The sequence below is a fragment of the Castor canadensis genome, chromosome 16 (assembly GCF_047511655.1).
Source record: "Castor canadensis chromosome 16, mCasCan1.hap1v2, whole genome shotgun sequence".
NCBI lineage: Eukaryota > Metazoa > Chordata > Mammalia > Rodentia > Castoridae > Castor > Castor canadensis.
In genome coordinates, this window is record NC_133401.1 from 8,532,034 (window position 1) to 8,551,959 (window position 19,926).

General features: G+C 38.2%; 1 protein-coding gene and 1 long non-coding RNA gene across 3 annotated transcripts in view; one reads left to right on the top strand and one right to left on the bottom strand.

The window, feature by feature from the left end:
* The window catches only part of LOC109702946 (uncharacterized), a 103,315-nt gene that overhangs the window by 63,576 nt on the left and 19,813 nt on the right, over positions 1–19,926 (top strand). The window contains exons 6-7 of one of the 2 annotated variants that reach the window (XR_012442760.1): positions 766–1,097; positions 6,912–7,053. The gene's annotated coding sequence lies outside the window, so the exon portion shown is untranslated. Of the gene's footprint in view, positions 1–765; positions 1,098–6,911; positions 7,054–19,926 lie in introns of those variants that run through there. The other variant, XR_012442761.1, reaches the window with a different exon arrangement.
* On the bottom strand, positions 1,091–19,464 carry LOC141418121 (uncharacterized). The gene is made up of 3 exons (XR_012442772.1): positions 19,337–19,464; positions 18,012–18,074; positions 1,091–5,352 (listed from the first exon to the last, which is right to left on the bottom strand). It is a non-coding gene; the product is annotated as an uncharacterized lncRNA (long non-coding RNA).

A 19,926-nucleotide genomic window follows, 5' to 3' on the forward strand; every position in this document is an offset into this window, starting at 1 on the left:
TTTGGCAAGTGTTAGTCTGAGGCCCAGAGTGACTCTCAAAGGGTTAAGGAGGAGAGTGGATGTAAAAGACTGGTGCTTGTTGGTAAGCCAACACTATGGGAGTCTTAGGTGCAAAAGTGTGTTTAAAACCCAAAATATCAGTAAATGAATATAAGAGATTTATGTTCAAAACTGGGAAGCAATGGGTTAAACCAAAGCAGTGTTTTCTTTCTTGCAAATCTCACAATTTTAAAATTTGGCTTGTTCAAATAGAATTCATTATGCCAATAACAATGCAAGGTTTTACAATGATTGCTTGCAATGAAACAGAACCCCTCTTTGACTATATTCAAGGGGACTATTATGTATTAAACATTTTTTATAAAATCTGGCTCTGATTATTCCACTAAAGTTATTAATATACAACTGTGTTTCTTGGTAAATATATTACAAATGACTTATGATAGCACATAACAGCCTACATACATTTCATTATCAAAATTTTCTTTAAATTTAAAATTTGGCAATGATGTTAATCTTTTGATTGTTAATGACTGAATAATGATGGGATAGTTTGTGCAAAGTGAGCAAAATGTACGTTACAGATGAAGAATGCATGGCTGTAGTGGCAATATGGTGATTACACTGATGACTCGTGAAATTCTAATGATTCTGTTACCTACTTTTTCTATCTTTTTCACAGTGATTTTTAAAATTGTGACTTACCCATGATGAATTTGCATTACAATTTTGTAATAACTTGCAATACCTGTGTTTTCAACGTAGAGATCATGAACACTTCCAGTTTGTGAACACAATTAAATGAGTTGCAGCATTTATTAAAGACAAAGAAAACATCAGAGTACATGCATACAGAAAAGCTGCACTGGAGGAAATGTTTGCTTCAGCGATTCTAGAAATGGTTTGGATATGGTTCACAAACACCCAATTTTGTAGTCTTGAGTTCTGAGGATACTGTCTACCAGATCATTGGGATCAGACATGGAAGAACTCCAGGCATTTACTGCTTCTCCAGCATTTTATTCTGACTTATCTTCACCCACTAATCATCAAGCAGCCATCATTTCTCTCTTCTGACCAGCAATCCTCTGTAATTGGTAAGTTTCTATCATTTAAAGTTGCCTGCATTTTACTAGATTTATTGTATATAACTAAGGTTGCCTTTATTATTTATAATCATTATATAATCTGTTCCTTCTAAGGAAAATTAATCCATACATTAAATTGTTCAAAATCATTGCATAGATAAACACATCTACCAACTAATTGTTAACTGGATTTTAAATGCTTTATATTATTTTTCATGCATGAAATACCACATCAGAAACCTCCTTTGAACAATGAATATATATTTTAAAAACTGAAGGGCAGGAATGCAAAACAGATCCTGTTCAGGGGTGAGTACTAGTGGTAGGGGGCAGGGTGAACAGAGAGGGTGAAGGAGGGTGAATATGGTCATGTATAGAAAAATGTAACATGTTGAAATTGTTTTAAGCAGATAGAAAGGGGGTAAGGGAGAATGATGGAGGTGGTGAATCTAACCAAGGTACATTGTAAGATTATGTGAAAATATCACAATAAAACCCCCTTGTACAAATAATATATGCAGTAAAAGTGTTTTATACTATTCAAAAATCTCTGATAGAAGTTATGTAGGTGATGTAAGTTAATTCCAATTATATTTGGGAAAATTGGTTAAGATTTTTTAATCGACTAGAAATCCATTATTATTTTCCCATTTAAAATAATTTAGGCTCAGAAATTTGAGCATTTGAAAGTTTAGTGTTCACATTATCAGGAATAGATTATATTCTGATTAGGAAAATGTGTGCTTGTTAAATTTTGTCTTTATTTTGTGTTTAGGACAAGAATAATTTAGTTATTTTTAAAAATGGAGCTGATTGGCTAGAATTTTTTTGATAAATTATTTTCCCCTGAAGTGATCATTTGAAAATGTAGAATAATGAATTCAGCTTTCATAATTTCTTATAAAAATCATCTCTTTCTGATTTCATAAAATATCTCAATATGAAAACTCAACAATTTGAATATAATTGAGTTTCCTCCTAGGATGAATTTCCTGGTGCATCAAAATTTATGATTTCTGAATGTTGCCGTTCATACCTTTATTACACTTTTAATGCTTTTCTGGAATAAGTTATTGGTTTTACAAAAAAGGACAGATGATTATAGAATGCTAATATCTTTGCATTATATTCATAAAACATTCTCACATTTAAGTTGTGTAATAGCATACAGTGAAGATGGTAGCAATAATAGCAACATGGAATCCCAGATATATTCCAAAGTGACAGATATTTAGTCCCTTATAATTTAATCATTATAATACCAGGATGATATTTTACAGATAAAGAAACTGCAGCACACAGAGGTTAAGAAATTTATCCAATTTATCAGGTATGAAACACTGAAATGGAGATGATTCTCCATAAAGAATATAATCAACATTATATTCCAGGGTTACAGATATGTTAAAAAATGTTAACAGAGTTCTGGAAGTCATTTTTGCATTGTTAACATCGACTTTCTAAAATGAGTATATCTTGAGTAGAAGCAAAAGCATAGCTTATATTCATTATATACATATTATAGGTTATCTGATATTCCAGAGCAACAGAAGATGAATGAAGGCTTTGTTTTTGAAACTGGGTCTCACTATGTATCTAAGGCTGGCCTCAAACTTGTCATGTTCCTGCCTCAGCCCCTCATGTGCTGAGATTACCGGCAGCTTTTCTTTTTCATTTTTGTTTTAGTTTGGGGGGTGGTTTTTGAAGGCTCTCTTACAGTAAGTCATATTCACAATGTTCTGTTATGAAGTCTCATATATTAAGCTGTGAAAGATGTCTAAAGTCATTATCTCACTGGATACAACCAATTTGTACCTCATTGAAAGTAACATGTTTACAAACAACTATCTGTTTGGTGATTCTTTTGCTCTACCACATAAAAACTTCAAATAGGCAAGGAGCAGCTCCCTTAGTGTTGATGCTTCCAGAGACTCACCTGCTGTTTCCTAGCCAAGAGGCCTACAGTTCTAAGTCATGAGAACAGGGCTTACGGCTGCAAGCTTTCAGTTAGAAGCTTACTGCTCTAGGTGCTTAAGGCAGAGGTTTAGTGCTCTGAGCTTCAAGTGCCACCACTAAGCAGCTGCTGGTACAGCTCCTGAGCTCTGGATGTCAGGAACCTTGCCTCTGTCGTTTGGTGGTTCTCAAATGCTTTGAAAGATGGGGCCTTGCAGTGATTACAGGCTAGACTCCCATCTTCATCTCTTCATGGCTCAGCTCCTCCATCTTCCTTCTTGTTTCCTTTCTACCTTCAGTCATTTTCTGAAACTCTAGGCATGCACTAATGGTATAGTTCAGAGTGTTAGGTATTGTGAGGGGGAAAATGACAGTGGTGACTCCATTTTGGATGAGGGAGACATTTTAGAAGCAGACATCTGAAGAGGCATGAGAAACAACAGACTTCTTAGAGAAATAGCAAGCCCTTTACCAAGATAACAGAATGCAGCTCCAAGATGTGGGTGGCGGGCCCCAAGGCCAGGACGAGCAGGATTCCATAAGGATGGGGATGACAGGTGGCCAGGTTTGGTGGGAAGTTGATTAGGTGCCAACCAATCACAAATATAGTTTCAAGACAGAATAGTTTGGACCTAATCCAGGTAGACCCCTATATCACTCCTAGATTCCAGCTATAACAGATTAGCTTTTCCTAAGCCCCTCCTGTGCTGGGGGCTTTACTGTCTTTTCAAGAAACCTTGTACTTGCTTTACTCTTAACTCCTGGCCCAGCATCTTCAATAATCAGCTTTTCCTGGACACCAATTCAGGATCAGTAATCTAGTATCCTCTCCAGGACCCTTCGCTCACCATACCCTATTGTTACAGCTCAGAGTTTAAAGTATTGTGGCTTATCTGTCAGTGTCTCTCTGTCATTCTTAGCCTCTTTTTAGTTACATCTCTGAGCTTTGGCTATCAGGGTCCTCTCAGGGTCCTCAGCTTCTTGTAACTCTGTGGAACTCTTCAGCCACTTCTTCATTGCTGCTGCAATTGCAGCTTCTAGAGCCAGGGCCAGAAGTCCCACGGGTCTTATCTGCTTTTTGTGCAACCAGCCCTACCTGATTTACTTGTGCTAGAAACCACAAGTAGATGAAGAAACCATTTGGGAGAAGCCTTTGTTAGGACCTAATGTTGCAAAATGGGGAGCAGCAACCAGGAGAGGACCTCTTGGCTAACCCCAAAAATTGTGTCAAACAGCCTGGTTTTATACTTAGAGGGACTGTAATTTCACCAATCACAATACAGTTTCCAGTTACAACAATCACAAGCTTTACATAACAACCCATCACAACCCTTACATAAGGATTACTCACAAGCCTCACAAAGCATCCATCACAAGCTTTCTGTTGAGTCAGTAGGGGAAGTGCTCTCATCCTGGTCTGAGTGAGAATAGCTGCATGGTGAGCAGAGTCTTCTAGAGTTCAAGGATTGTTTTGCCTGGAGTTCAGACTTCCAAAGCCAGTTCAGTTGTCTGGAACCACTGTGACTAGTCAAGACCTCCTGAAGCAGGAATTGGGGCTGTAACAGCCAAGGTTGCAGTACTCTTGGCAGTTGGAGTAATGAGGTGCTTAAAGCACCGAGGAACCATAAGTGTTGCAAATCAACTGGCTGGGGTCCTTTTGCTCTACTCAGATAGAAATAGTGGGTAGATGAGGAGAAACCTCTCCAGCTATTTTAGGCCTTTGCAGGTATTTGCAGGCAGAGGAGTAGATGACCATGGAAAGCAGCAGTCAGCCCTGCATCTATAACAGCTAGGGTGGCATCACAAAGTTCAGGACTCAGCTGCCATCAAATTTACTTTCTGTGTTGCTTGTTGTATTCTCTACTGCCAACTTCTGCATGCCTGTGTTGCCCTGGTCAGTTTTACCTGGGCCAGGGCTGCTAAGCTTGCTGGCCTTACTGCTGCCTTGCTGCTGGGGCAGCTTCCTCCCTGCCACTGCTGCTGCTTTTCTTTTTCTTCATGTTACCAGCTTAGCAAAGGTTGGCAAGGATACTTGAAAGTCTTTCTGGACTCCGATGTTATAACATGAGGGGTGGAGGAAGCAAGGAAGGTATCTCCCAGCTGCCCACAAAATGAGTTGAGCAGCCTGCTTATACAGCCACAAGAAGGAAAGACAAGGATGTCTGCACCAATCACAACAGTTCCCTCATGTTTGTACCAATCACAGCAGTCCCTTATGCAAATGAAAGGCTGTGTTTACACCAATCACAGGTCTTCTGTTGGTACACATTCCCCACCTTTCATAGAAGTAACAGTTGTGGCAGTTGGTCTTCTGTTGGGACAAAGTCATATATAAGCTGCTGCTGGGGCAGTGCCTTCCTAGAGTTGTGGTCATGTTTTAGGTGTTGGCATGAATGCAGTCCCACTGCCTGGCTGACAGTCCTTTGTTCAAGGTAACCAGGGCCCCAAAGAAGGGTCTAGCAGCTGTCAATCAGGGAATTAATTCTACTAGCCCCCAACATATCAACAGATTTAAAGGAAGAAAAAGTAATTTTGTAAAGGGTACTTACCACAAATGCTTATCAGGAACAGTAGGTTAACAATAATATTGGGCTTTTTGATTAGCATATAATAGTTGTACAGGGGGATACACTGTGACATTTACAATATGTACTTACATCTTAATTAGATTCATAACCTCAGTAGTTGAATGATATTTAACAGTACTCAAACAATGCTTAACTTCTGTCCTGGTATCCCAGGGAGTGAGGGTCCCCACTATCTGTTTTATAATGATAGTTCAGCCAGTCATCGAAAGAGACTGCTCAGATAGAACCATGGAGTCATATATCAAAGCACTAAGAAAATTCAAATATATAATACAAAGTATTTTAATAAGATATCATCAAGTAGGCAGTGTAAAGTAAGAGAAAGGGGAATGTTATTATTGAATAAATTTATTAGGGTAATATTGGGTAAATAAGAAAAACTGAATTTAAGTTCTCTAATAGAAAGCAAATTTTTTGAATGGATTCAAAGTTGTGTATATAATAGAATTAAAAGACACAATCCTGGTCCTAAAGAGTTTTTAATGTAACTAGGGAGCAAACATTGCATGTAAGATTCTTTGGGGAAAATCAAAGTGCTTTAGTTAAACATTTTAGAGTATGATTTCTATTTAGTTCCCAAGAATAGGAAGTAAAGAAAAAAGGAAGGTAAAATCTGTCAAATACCTGATATTTACCAGGTGTTCTACACACAAATTATTTCAATCTCAACAATATTGAGACAGATTCCTGCATCTCTCATTCACAGGTTAAATAGCTCACACAGATGGTGTATCTATGATCAGAAGAACATTTTTCTACCTAAGCCTTTTATACCATATTACAGAGGGACTAGTGTGGATAAAATATTGTGAGAGATTATTTTTCCCATAGACTCAATATTTGAACAAGAGGTTGATAGGAATATACTGAAAAGTAACTACCTAACTAGCATAGTTGGGAGGACAGGAAAGAGTAGGTAAGGACAAAATGTAATAGGGAGAGTGTAAAAGATACCATAAAAATGGACTTAATTGGGTAAAATGTTATTGAAATAAAATTTAATCAGTATATCTATATCTGTTTATAAATCTATCATTTTTCATATCCTCTACTTCCAAAAATATAGTTGAGGAGGCTAAAATGTAAGTAAAACTTAAATCATACATAAAGAACTGGAGAAGACAGTAATGGAAGGGCACCATGTACAAAGAACTTTTCACTCGCAGTTCTGTCTTCCCCACACACTATTGCCAGAAAGATGTTTGTTGGCCCACAAGCCCAACATTTTGGAGCCCAGGAATGATTGGAGGAAACTATAAACCATTTTCCTGCTCAATTCCAGGTTAAAGAGAGACCTGGGGAAAGAACAAGGTACATGTGAATGGAATGAATGTTTATGAAGAACATCAGAAGAAGTTTCAAGTTCTACCTCTTACAACTTGCTTTTCAAGTTAGCAAACAATAATTTCAGTCTTTCTAATAAAGCTGCTTTTCTTGAAAAAGGAAAAGTTATCATAAGTTCTTAATATCAAAAACAGCAATTTAAGATTATTACTATGATTGGTCAATATCTAAAATATTTATATTCCTCAGAGTCCTTGCAAAGGGGATTCACTATCTAATGGATTATATGATTCCTAGTTGTCTGGGAGTGTTTAGAGAATATAAGCAAGGCCTTGAGAAATGTTTTAAAAATCCATCAATTTAGAGAGAGGGAGAGTCGGGGGCAGGGGAGAGAAATGGCCTCAAAATGTATGCACATATGAATAAACGAATAAAGAAAAAAATCCATCAATTGAAACATTCATATTAGAAGAATCCCCAAGTTTATATCCATGTAATTTCTTTAGGTATAAAGAAAGGCATTATTTTCTTTCAGCTATGATACAATTCAATCATAATCTGAAGAGATGTTTGGATGAAACAAAGATAATTTTTTAAAATTACATGAAAATTTCAAGGAACACACAAGACATTTTTGAGGAACTGCAAGATGACAGGACTTGCTCCAAATATAATGTTAGAGTAAACAGAGAGATTAGCCAATAGAACAGCATAAAGAATCAAAAGACAAACATAGATACAAATAGTCAATTAATTTTTACTAAAATGGCACTGTATATGAGTGTAAAAAAAGATGTGCTTTTTCAATAAATGGTACTGGAACAACTGGATAGCCACATTGGTGAAAAAATGAAATTGAATCCTTCCCTACGGTAGTCAATTCAGGTAATAAAAGACCTAAATGTTAAAGGTGAAAACTAGAGCACGTTTGGAAGAGAATACAATACTTTCATTATCTTAAAGTTTTTATTAGTATATGATAGTTAGTAAGGGTTTAGTTATGACATTTCCATATGTACATGTATTGTGCCCCAGTTAAAAGAAAATTTTAGACAAGCACAGCCCACAGAAAAAGACATCATTATACTGAAGTCATTATACTGTATTCAACTAATGAAAACATAAAGAATGAAAAAACTAGGCCAGAGCAGGAGAAATATTTGACACACACAACTGATGAAAGACTAATATAATTTTGTTATAAATCAACAAAAAAAAACTGAATTTAAAACTGGCAAAATATTTGAGCAAGCATTTTAGAAAATAGGACTAATTTTTAATTTTTAAAAATTCCTAGCCAGAGCAATAAAGCAAAAGAAGGAAAAGAGGGATTCAAGCAGGGGAGGAAGAAGTCAAATTATCCCTATGTGCAGATGATATGATCCTATACCTAAAGGACCCTCAAAGCTCCACCAAAATGCTAGCTCTAGTAAACACTTTCAGCAAAATATCAGGAAAAAAGTCAAAATACAAGAATCAGTACCTTTTCTATATACCAACAGCAAACAGACTGAGAATAAAATCATGAAACAATCCCATTCACAATAGCCCCAGAAATTAAATACCTAGGAGTAAATTTAACTAAGGAGGTCAAAGATCTCTACAATCAAAATTATAAAACATTAAAGAAAAATTGAAAAGACACTAAAAGATGGAAAGACCTCCCACGTTCATGTATCAGCATGAAATGTGGAGAAAAAAGGATATGTCACCAAAAGCAATGTACAGATTCAATGAGATCCCCATCAAAATCCCAAGGCATTCTTTACAGAAATAGAAAAATCAATACTAAAATTCATATGGAAGCAAAAAGACCCTGAAGAGCTAAAGCAATCCTGATCAAACAGAGCAATGCTGAAAATATCACAATACCTGACTTCAAACTGTACTAGAGTCAAAGTATAAAAACAACATGGTTACTGGCACAAAGACAGACACATAGACCAATGGAAGAGAAGATCCAGAAATAAGCCCACACAGTTACAGCCATCTGACTTTAGACAAAGATGCCAAAACATACATTAGAGAAAAGGCAGCCTTCAACAAATAGTTTTGGGAAAACTGGATACCCACATGTAGAAGACTGTAACTAGCTCCCTGTCTCTCACCCTGCATTAAAATCAATTCAAAATGGATCAAAGAGCTTAATGCAAGACCTCAAACTTTGAAACTCTACGTGAAAACTTATCAGAAACACTTGAAGATATAGGCAACAACTTCCTGAGGAGGCCTTTCAGTAGCTCAGGAAACAAGAGCAAGGATTGACAAATGGACCAAACTAAAAAGCATTTACACAGCAAAGGAAACAGTCACTAGAATAAAGAGACAGTCTACAGAATGGACGAATATCTTTGCCAACCATTCATCTAGCACGGAATTAGTAACCAGAATATATAAAGAGATCAAAAACAACCGATAATCCAATTAATAAATGAGCTAGTGAATTGAACAGATAATTCTCAAAAGAAGAAATACAAATGGTTAATAAATACACAAAGAAATGTTCAACATTCCTGGCCAGAAAGGAAAGGCAAATCCTAAGGACACTGAGATTCCATCTTCACCCCAGTCAGAATGGCAATCATAAAGAACATGCACAACAAATGCTGATGAAGATGTGGGAGGAAAGGAACCCTTACACACTGGTGGCAGCAATGCACATTAGTTCAATCACTATGGAAATCAGTACTGCAGCAAATAGAGATATTGCACTATTGTAAAAGTGCTGCAATAAAATGGTTGATTCTGTGACTTGGTCATTGTGAATATTTCCACAATAAACACGAATGTGTAGGTATCTCTCTACTGAGTTTGATTCCTTTGGGTATATACCAAGGGGTGGTATAGCAGGATCATGGGGTCATTCTAGTTTTATTTTTTTGAGGAACCTCCACACTGATTTCCATAGTGGCTGTACTAATTTACATTCCCATCAATAGCGAATAATGGCTCATTTCCCCCAATATCCTCACTAACATTTGTTGTTTCTTGATTTCTCGGTGATAGCCATTCTGAATAGGGTGAGATAGAATCTCAGTGTAGTATTGTGGGTTTTGGGGGGGGAGGTTGTTGTTGTGTGTGTGTGTGTGTGTGTGTGTGTGTGTGTTTTGGCAGTACTGGGGAGATGAACTTGGGACCTCACATTTGCTAGGCAGGCTCTCTATCCTAGCCATTCTGCCAGCCCCTGTTGTATTGGTTATTTTAGAGATAGTGTCTCACTTTGTGCTGGCTGGACCATGGTTCTCCTATTTGTGCTTCCCCATGTAGCTGGAGATGACAGGTATATGCCATCGCCCCCAGCCATTGGTTGAGATGGGGGTCTTGTGAACTTTTGCCAGGGCCGATCTCAAGCCATGATCCTCCCAATCTTTACCTCCACCTAGGATTATAGGCTTGAGTCAACATGCCTGTCTCAATATAGTTTTGATTTGCATTTCACTTATGGTTAAGGATGTTGAATATTCCCCCAACATATTTATTGGCCATCTGTACTTCTTCTTTTGAGGTCTGTTAAATTATTTTGCCCATTTATTGGTAAGGTTATTTGTTCTTTTGTTTAATTTTTTGAATTCTTTATATATTCTGAATACAAATTCCTTATCAGATAAATAGTTGACAAGATTTCCCCCCAATTCTGTAGCTGTTTCTTTACTCTGGTAATTATTTCCTTCACTGTGCTGAAGCATTCTAATTTGATGCAATCCCATTTTGTTAATTCTTCCTATTATTTCCTGAGCTATTAGTGTCCTATTCAGAAAGTCTTTGCTTATACCTGTAGATATTCAGGCATTTTCCCTATGCTTAACCGCAGCAGTTTCTTACTGTTAGGTCTCACATTAAGATCTTTAATCCATTTGAAATAGCATTCTTTTCTGCAATGTTTTGGCACTTTTGTAGAGAATAGGAAGGCTATAGCTATGTTGGGTCCTTTATTCTAGCCGATTGGTCTCCATGTCTGTTTTGTGCCAGATTCATGCTGATTTGGGGCTGGCAGAGTGGCTCAAGCAGTAGAGTGCCTGCCTTGCAAGTTCATGGCCCAGAGTTCAAAACCCCAATACCACCAAAGAAAATATAGATTCATGCTGATTTTTAAAATATGGCTCTATAGCACATTTGAGGTCATTGTGATACCTCTATCGTTGTTCTTTTGCTCAGAATTGCTGTGGCTACTCTGAATCCTTTGTGCTTCCATAAAAATTTTAGGACTGGTTTTTCTATTTCTATGAACAATCTCATTGGATGGGATTGCATTAAATCACTTTCAGCAACATAGCCATTTTCAAAATATTAATTATTCTAAAATATACACATGGGAAATCTTTCCATCCTCTAGAAATCTTCAATTTTTTTCTTCATTGTTTTGTAGTTTTCACTTGAAGAGCTGTTATACCTCCTTTACTAGGTTTATTTCTGGTAAATTTATGAGGTGATTGTGAATAAAATTGTTTTCCTGATTTCTTTCCCAGAATGTTCCTTGTTGGTATATACAAAAGCTAGTAATCTTTTTTGGCGGTATGAACTCAGGGCTTCATGCTTCCTAGGCAGGTGCTCTATTACTTGATCCACTCCACCAGCCCTTTTATTGTGTTGGCTTTTTTCAAAATAGGGTCTTGCGAACTATTTCCCCAGCTGGCTTTGAACTGTGCTCCTCCTGATCTCTACCTCCTGAGTAGTTAGATACGAGCCACTGGCACCTGGCAAAAAGCTACTAATTTTTGTATGTTGATTATGCATCCTGCTACTTTGCTGAAAGTGCTTATCAGATACAATATTTTACTGGTAGACTACTTAGGGTCATTTAAGTATCAGATCAGATCATCTGCAAATAGGGATAATTTGACTTCTTCTCTTATTGTTCTCTTTAGTATTACTTTTATTTCCTTGACTTGCCTTATGGCTCTGGTTAAGAATTCAAGCACCGTATGCAATAAGAATGAAGACTATACTCTCTTGTTTCTCATTATAAAGGAAATTCTTTCTCCCACCTAGTACAATGCTAGCTATATGTTTGGTGGATATAGCCTTTAATGAGTTATGATCCTTTACTTATTAGTTTCTTCAGGAGTTTTATCATTTAGGGTGTTGATTTTTAAAAGGCATTTGCAACATCTGCTGATATGACCATATGATTTTTGTCCTTGATTCTATTTATGTGCTGCATTGTGTTTATTGATTTGCATGTGTAGAGACATCCTTGCACTCCTGGAATAAAACCCACTTGACAATAGTGTATTACCTTTTTTCATATGTTGTTGGATTCAGTTTGCAAGTATTTTATTATAAATATTTTCATCTATGTTCATCAAGGAAATTGATTTGTAATTTTCATTTTATTGTATTCTTATCTAGTTTTCATATTAGGATAATACTGGCTTCATAAGTGAGTTTTTCTATTTTATGGAATAATTTGAGGAGCATTAGTGTTCTTCTTTACAGGTTTGGTAGAATTCAACAGTGAATCCAGCTGGCCTTGGGGTTTTCTTTGTTGAGAGATTCTTATTAGTGCTTCAGTCTCATTGCTCATTAAAGGTCTGTTTTAGTTTTTTATATCCTCTTTGCTCAGTTTTGGTGGGTAATATGTGTCTAGAAATTTGTACATTTCTTCCAGATTTTCTGATTTACTGGAATATGTTTTTCAAATCATAATCCCTATTGATCCTCTGGAATCCACTGTTGTCTATTCTAATATCCCTTTTCATCTCTAATTTCATTTAGGTCCTCTCTCTTTCAATATCTATATATCTACACCTAAATCTATATATTTAGTTTGCCTTGGAGTTTGTCAATCTTGTTTTAGTCAAATAACCAACTCTTTGTTTCACTGATTATTTGTGTGGTTTTTCACTTCAATTTTATTAATTTCCAACTGATCTTTATTATTCCTTTCTATATACTAATTTTGGGTTTGATTTTCTAGTCTGAAGTGCATCCTTACATTATTTGAGATCTCCCTGATTTTTTATTGTAGCTACTCATAGTTATAAGCTTGCTCTTAGAACTGCCTTTGCTGTATCCCAAAGGTTATGGTACATTGTGTTTTCAACGGAGTCTAGAAATTTAATTCCTTGCCTGATTTTTTCAATGACCACTGATTGTTGAAATGTGTATCATTCATTCTCCATATTTTCTCCTACTATTGATTTGCAATTTTATTCCATTATAATCTAATAAAGCACAAAATTATTTTAATATTTTTACATATTTAGGACTCCTTTTGGAGGAAAGGTGATAAAGGAGAATGGTGGACGGGGTGAATTAAAGTATGATTTATTTGATATATTGTAAGAACTTTTGTAAATGCCACAATGTACCCCCACTCAGCACAACTTTAAAAAAAAGACCTTTATTGCTTACAATGTGATCTATTTTCAAGAAGGATCTATGGGATGCTAAAAAGAAAGTGTAATATGCAGGATGTAAATTTCAGTATATCTCTGTTAAACCTATTTGATCTATGCTTCAGTTTAATTCTGAAGTTTCTTTGTTGAATTTTTTTTTCTAGATGACCTATTGTTTAGAATACAAGAGAGGGTATTGTAGTTACTCACTATATTAAACTGAAGCTATCTGTTCTTTGTTCGATAATGTTTATAAAATTTGATGCTACTATATTCAATGCATATATAGTTACAATTGTTGTATCTTGGGTTTTTTTTGTGGTACTGGGGTTTGAATTCAGGGTCTGCATCTTGAGCCACCCCACCAGCCCTTTTTTGTGATGGGTTTTTTTTTTTTTTTTGAGATAGGGTCTCATGAACTATTTGCCAGGCTGTCTTTGAACCACAAGCCTCCTGAGTAGCTAGGATTACACGTGTGAGCCACTGGTGCCCAGAACAATTGTTATAACTTCTTAGTGAATTATTCTCTTTATTAACATGTAGTAACTTTATCTTTCTAAACTTGAAAGTCTCCTTTGTCAGATATGAGTATAGCTATTCCTGCTTGCTTTCAGTTTTTCACTTGCTTGGACTGCTAATGCTGTTTTCCATCCTTTCACTTTCAGTCTGTGTGTGTGTCTGTCTGTCTGTCTGTCTGTCAGTTAAGTGTGTTTCTTACAGACAGAAAATAGTTGGATCTTGCTTCTTTATTAATCCAATCGCCTAGTCTGCCCCTTTATAAAAATTTATGTTTTTATTATATTATTGTTGTAACTGGGCAGCTTGCATCTTTTAATTATAGAATGAAGATCATTTACATTTAGTGCTATTGTTGAGAAGCATTTTCTGATTTCTGTGATTTTGGGGTTTTTTCCTAGTTGCTTTAGGCAACTAGGAAACAAACTTACTGTTTGTTCCTTTCTTTCTTCTATATTCATCTTAGGGGTTGGTTGGTTTCTGATTTGAACATGTTTCTTTCCTAATTCTCATTTGATAATCTGTTCCTCTCATGAAATTTACTCTTTCTTGAGTTCTTGTGTTTGTGACTTTCTTCCTCATCTGTGTGTAGGATTCCTTTAAGTAACTTCTGCTGTAGTGGCTTAGTGGTCATGCATTGCTCTAGTTTATGCTTATCTCAGAAGGTATTTATTTCTCCATTTTAAATGATAGCTTTGCTGGATATAGTAATCTTGGTTGGTAGACATTTGCTCTATAGTTGGAACTATGTATTCCCATGCTTTACTGACTTTTCTGGTTTCTAATGACAAATTTCATGTAATTCCAATGGTATTGCCTTTGTAAAGTGTTTTTTTCTCTTGGAGCTTTCAATATTTTTTGTTCTGTTATTTTGGTAATTTAACTATAATGAAAGGTAGAGAGGTTCTTTTCTGGCAATGTCTATTTGGGGTTCTAAATGCCTCCTGTACTTGAATGACTGTATCTTTCCTCAGATTTGGGGAATTTTCTGTTAATTTCATTGAATTTTCTATGGCTTCAGCTTATATGTCAGAGCCATTAATTCTTAAGTTTGGTCTTTTGATCATGTCCCAGAGGTCTTGAAAATTGTGGTCATGCTTTTTGTTTATTTGCTGTCTTTTTGTGGTATTGGGGCCTGAACTTAGGGCTTTACACTTCCTAGGCAGGTACTCTACCATTTGAGCCACTCCACCAGCCCTTTTTGTGTTGGGTATCTTTGAGATAGGGTCATGTGAACTGTTTTCCCAGCTGGCTTTGAACTGTGATCTCTGCCTCCTGAATAGCTAGGATTACAGGCATGAGCTGCCTAGTCCCAGCTTTATTTGCTGTCTGAATATATTTTCTCAACCTTATATTCAGTTCTTGAAATTCTTTCTTCTACTTGATTTTGCTTATTGGTGATGCTTTGATTTACTGAGGTTTTCATGTCCAACATTGCCATTTGGGTTTGCTTTCAAAATCTTTTTTTCCTTCTAGGATTTCTTATCCACATTGCTCACTTTCTCATCCAGGTCTTCAACTGACTTCCTTATATCATGTGTTTGCTAGAGTCCTCTTTCAGATCACTGATCATATTTATTTATTTATTTATTTTTATTTTTGGCAGTAATGAAGTTTGAACTTAGAGACTCACACCTACTAGGCAAGTGCTCTACCACTTGAGCCATGTTCCCAGTCTTTTTTTGCTTTTAGTTTTATTTCAGGAAGGATCTCATTTTCTCCCAGGGCTGGCCTCAGACAGCAATCCTCCTACATATGGCCTCTCGTATAGCTGGAATGACAGGTTGTGTATTATCTCACCCAGCTTATTGACTGAGATCTTGCTAACTTTTTGACTAGGCAGGCCTCAAAATGCAACTCTCCAGATCCCCACCTCCCAAGAGACTGGAATTACAGGCATAAGCCACCATGTCCAGTCCAGCTTTTTAAATCTTTGACATTTCAGCCATGTCAGAATGTTTAGATTTGTTAATTGAGGATGTATGGGCTTTTAGAGGAGTCATAGTCTCTTACTTTTTCACATTTCTTATGTTTCTACATATATGAATTTTGCGTCTGTTGGGATAGGCATCTCTTCCTTTTTTAAATATATACATATTTTTATGCAGGTCCTCTTAGTGAGCAACCTTCTCTTGAGATACAATTCTCACTACCACTCAAAGGAGAGAAAGAGTACAGCAATTCAAAAACAAATGATTTATTTAAATATAGTAAAAAATTAGAAGCATCAACTACAACCCCAATAAGGTTAGGAAAGAAAGGAAATAGTATACTTACAGGATAAGCTTGGAGTTTAAAAATCATTAAAGTGTAATAATGAAGTAATTAATGATGAAGGTATTGATAATGGAGTAATAAAAAGACATGTGGAAAGGAAACAAAAAAGAATCAGCAAGATAGGAAAAAGAGGAAAAGTGTGTGGGTGGTGTTATAAGAAATAAATGAGCCAGACACTAGTGGATCACGACTATAATCCTAGCTCTTCAGGAAGCAGAGATCAGGAGGACTGCAGTTCAAGCCTAGCCTAGGGATAAAGTGAGAGCCTATCTCAAAAATACCCAACACACACACACACACACACACACACACACACACACACAGAAACCAAAAACAGGGTGAAGTGGCTCAAGTGGTAGGGTGCTTGCCCAGCAAGCTTGAGACCCTGAATTCAAAACCCCAGTGCCACCAAATAAAATTTTTTAAAAAGGAAGAAATAATACTGAGGGAGAGCACAACAAAATAAGTAAAAGAGAAAACAGCAAAAACAAACAAAACCCACCAAATCAATATTCCTTGCTAAGAGGAGGGTGGATTTCCCTACCCTACACTTAACTTTTGCATTTTACTTTGTGAGTGGGACAGCTGATTTTTTTTTCTGTGTAGTCTGAACAGGTTAGATCAGCAAATACTTTTTGCAAGTTAAGTCCATCAAAGCAGCCACAGTGGGTGTTTTTTTTTTCTTGGTGGTTCCAGGTTTTGAACTCAGGACCTCACACTTCCTAGGCAGGCACTCTACAACTACAGCCAATCCACCAGCCCTCTTTTGTGTTGGAAATTTTTAGATAGGGTCTCTTGAACTATTTGCCCAGGCTGGCTTTGAACCACAATCCTCCTATTTCTGCTTCCTGAGTAACTAGGATTACAGGCATGAGCTACCAGCACCTGGCTCACAGTGGGTGTTTCCTCATCAGTCTTTGGTGGGAGAGTCCAAAGCACTCAAACCTAAGTAGTCTCCACTGGCTGGTCAAGGAATGGGGCCCTGACTGAGTCTGAGTGCCTTGATTTCCCATTCTCAGTCATAGCACCTCTGCCTTTATTCACTAACAGCTGGTCTCTCTCTCCTTCCAAAGTATGGATTACAGCACCCTTGATATATACAGCACCTGTGGCTTCCCTCTTTGAGATGGTGTGGCCCACAGCCTCCCTCAGTAGCTTAGCTTGTGGCTTTCAGATTCCACTTCTTCCTCAAGTAGATTGTGAACCTGAATCTGAGTCCAAGTCACAAACAGTATCCTGGACCCACACTGATACTCAGCATGGTGACTCACTCAGCCATTAAAAAGAGAGAGGCTTTTAGGATTAGAGCTATAAAAATGCAGGGTCTTCTGTTCTCTGGCTGAGAGGTTTGACATTAAGTTCTCTCCTAAAGCTGGGTGCCAGTGGCTTATGCCTCTAATCCTAGTTACTTGAAAGGTTGATATTGGGAGGATTGCAGTTCCAGGCAAGCTGGGACAAAAATTTGTGAAACCCCCTCTCAATCAAAGCTGGGCATGTTGATTTATGTTTATCATGCCAAGCTATGCAGGAGCTGAGATTGGGAGGAGTACAGTTCTTGGCTAACCCAGGCAAAAACGTTTGTGAGACCCCCATCTCAATGTAAAAAAGCTAGGTGTGGTGACATGCACCTGTCATCTTAGCTACAGTGGGACATGTAAAATAGAAGCACAGTCCAGGCCAGACTGAGCAAAGGCAAGATCCTATTTCCACAATAACACTAACAAAAATGGCTGTAGGTATGGCTCTGGTTACTATATGGGGCACAGAATTCCATTTTTAAACTTTATTTTTGCATGTACCAGCTTGTCCACCTAGGGTCTACTACCAGCATAGCCTCTCATAGGGGAAAGTACAAGGAAATGGGTCAGCTGATGGGCAAGAATTATCTAGAAAAGGAAAACAAGTCCATACAAAGATAAGGGGATTTCAGCAAGAAAGATGAAATGACAAGCTTCCTTGCTTGTTACCTTGGGATGTTCAATTGCCATTCTTATTCTTCTCTAATGGCCTCTATTCAAGCAGGACAACGTCTGGAAAGGAAAAAGGAACCAAGAAACACTAGGTTCTTTTGGGTGTCCATTTGACTATTTCAGATGAGACTCTGGCTCAGCCCCTACGGCCCACCACATACAGAAGGAAGTCAGTGAAGTTTAGAGTGTCCAATTGAATCCAGGAATAAAATGTGCCCTTGAGCTGACAGAAGTCCACTGTGGTTGGATTTACAAAGACACCAAGATGTCCCACACAAACAGTGGCTACATGGACACGTAATCACACAAAGTCACTCGCACCAAGGGGACACAAAAAAATCAAAGGCTCTCTGAATCTAAGCACATTGATGCACACATACACACACACACATTCCCACATACTACGAGGTAAGACACAGTCACCGCCAAAGTGTTGGGCACCTCTTACACTCCCAGTGCCGCACACCTTGAGGACCGGGTGTCAGCAACAAGTTCACACTCACCCCCACAGAAACAATATCACAAGCATATACCCATATACGCTTAACAACCATAAATTTCAGTTAAGGCACCCTACGTTTGGCAAATGTTCATAAACGCACACAAATCAGCGGGGAAACACACTCAAGGAAACTTGCATTCGTGAACATACCACATGGATCACACAATTAAACTCCACTCACAAAATCATAACCGCAAATCAAGTCTTCCTCCCGCCATCACAGTCCCACAGACGTCACACAAACGTCCACCATAAAGACACAGTAACACCATACACCCCTCTAACAGCCTCCCCATCGCCCTCCCCCCGCCACATCCCTGATAAGCCTCCTCACCTGCGTCTCCTACTGTGGAGTCAGCTCCGCCCCACTCAAGTGTAAGACAGTGAACCGAACTCTCCCAATGCCCTAATGGCCTTTTCCCCAAACACCCCGGGAGCATCCCACCCATCCCTCAGGAATAGATCTTCTGGGAGAGATCACCGGGCCCAAAGGCCTCTGGGAAATGTAGTCCAGGAAGCGACCTGCTGCGTAAGGGAACGGCCTCACCAGCCAGTTGTCCAACGGCCCAAACTGCTTCCAGCCTGTTAATGGGAGACTTAAGGAAGTCCCAGGTGATAAAGACTCCTTAGGTCAAACTCTAATCAGGCCCCATGGAGCCTTCTTTGGACTAGATCTTCTCCTTGGCCTGTGAACCATACTTCAGTAAGAATTCTGCCAAACCAGGTGAACGAGAATCCCTTGATCTTAAGTGCCTCTGACTCCTCGCCCTGCCCGTTGGCTCTAAGTCTCCAGCAACTATTGTATCCGAAGTTGACTTACTGTTTTCAATACTCTTTAACGAAGTCTTCCTGGCCTGTTTAGCTGGTCTGGGGCAATTTTTCTGTGACACAGGCCAGCCTCACAGCGGTAGTGTCTTGCTAGGCTTCCGCCACTACCCTGGCAACAGGCATGGCCGCAGGGCCTGCTGGGAAATGGAGTCCTAGGCTTCGCCAGCGATTTGCTGGACGTCATAGTACATTGCGTCATCCCAGTTCTCTGCCTTGGACCCGAGTTACTAGGGCGGCTCAGGTTTCAGCTTCATACTGGGAGCACAGAAACTGCTGAAGCTGATGGAGGAGGAGACCAAAGCAGCCTGGGGAGTGTGAGGGAGAGGAAGGGAGAACCTGGAGCTGTAGGTGAGTGGGCGATGGGAGCCTGAGTGTGACAGACCGTGGTGAGACTGTAATCAAGTTCTAGACCACCATGGGCTGGTCACTTGCTTCAGTCTGCCAAATAAAGAGATAAGTAGTTGTGAAGGGCAAGAGATTTATTGCACTGCAGGGGTATGCCATGGGAAGAGGCGAAGTAAGCATTTCTACCCATCTTCTGGGTACAGATGAATTTTAGGTTTAAACAGGAAAATTTGAAGG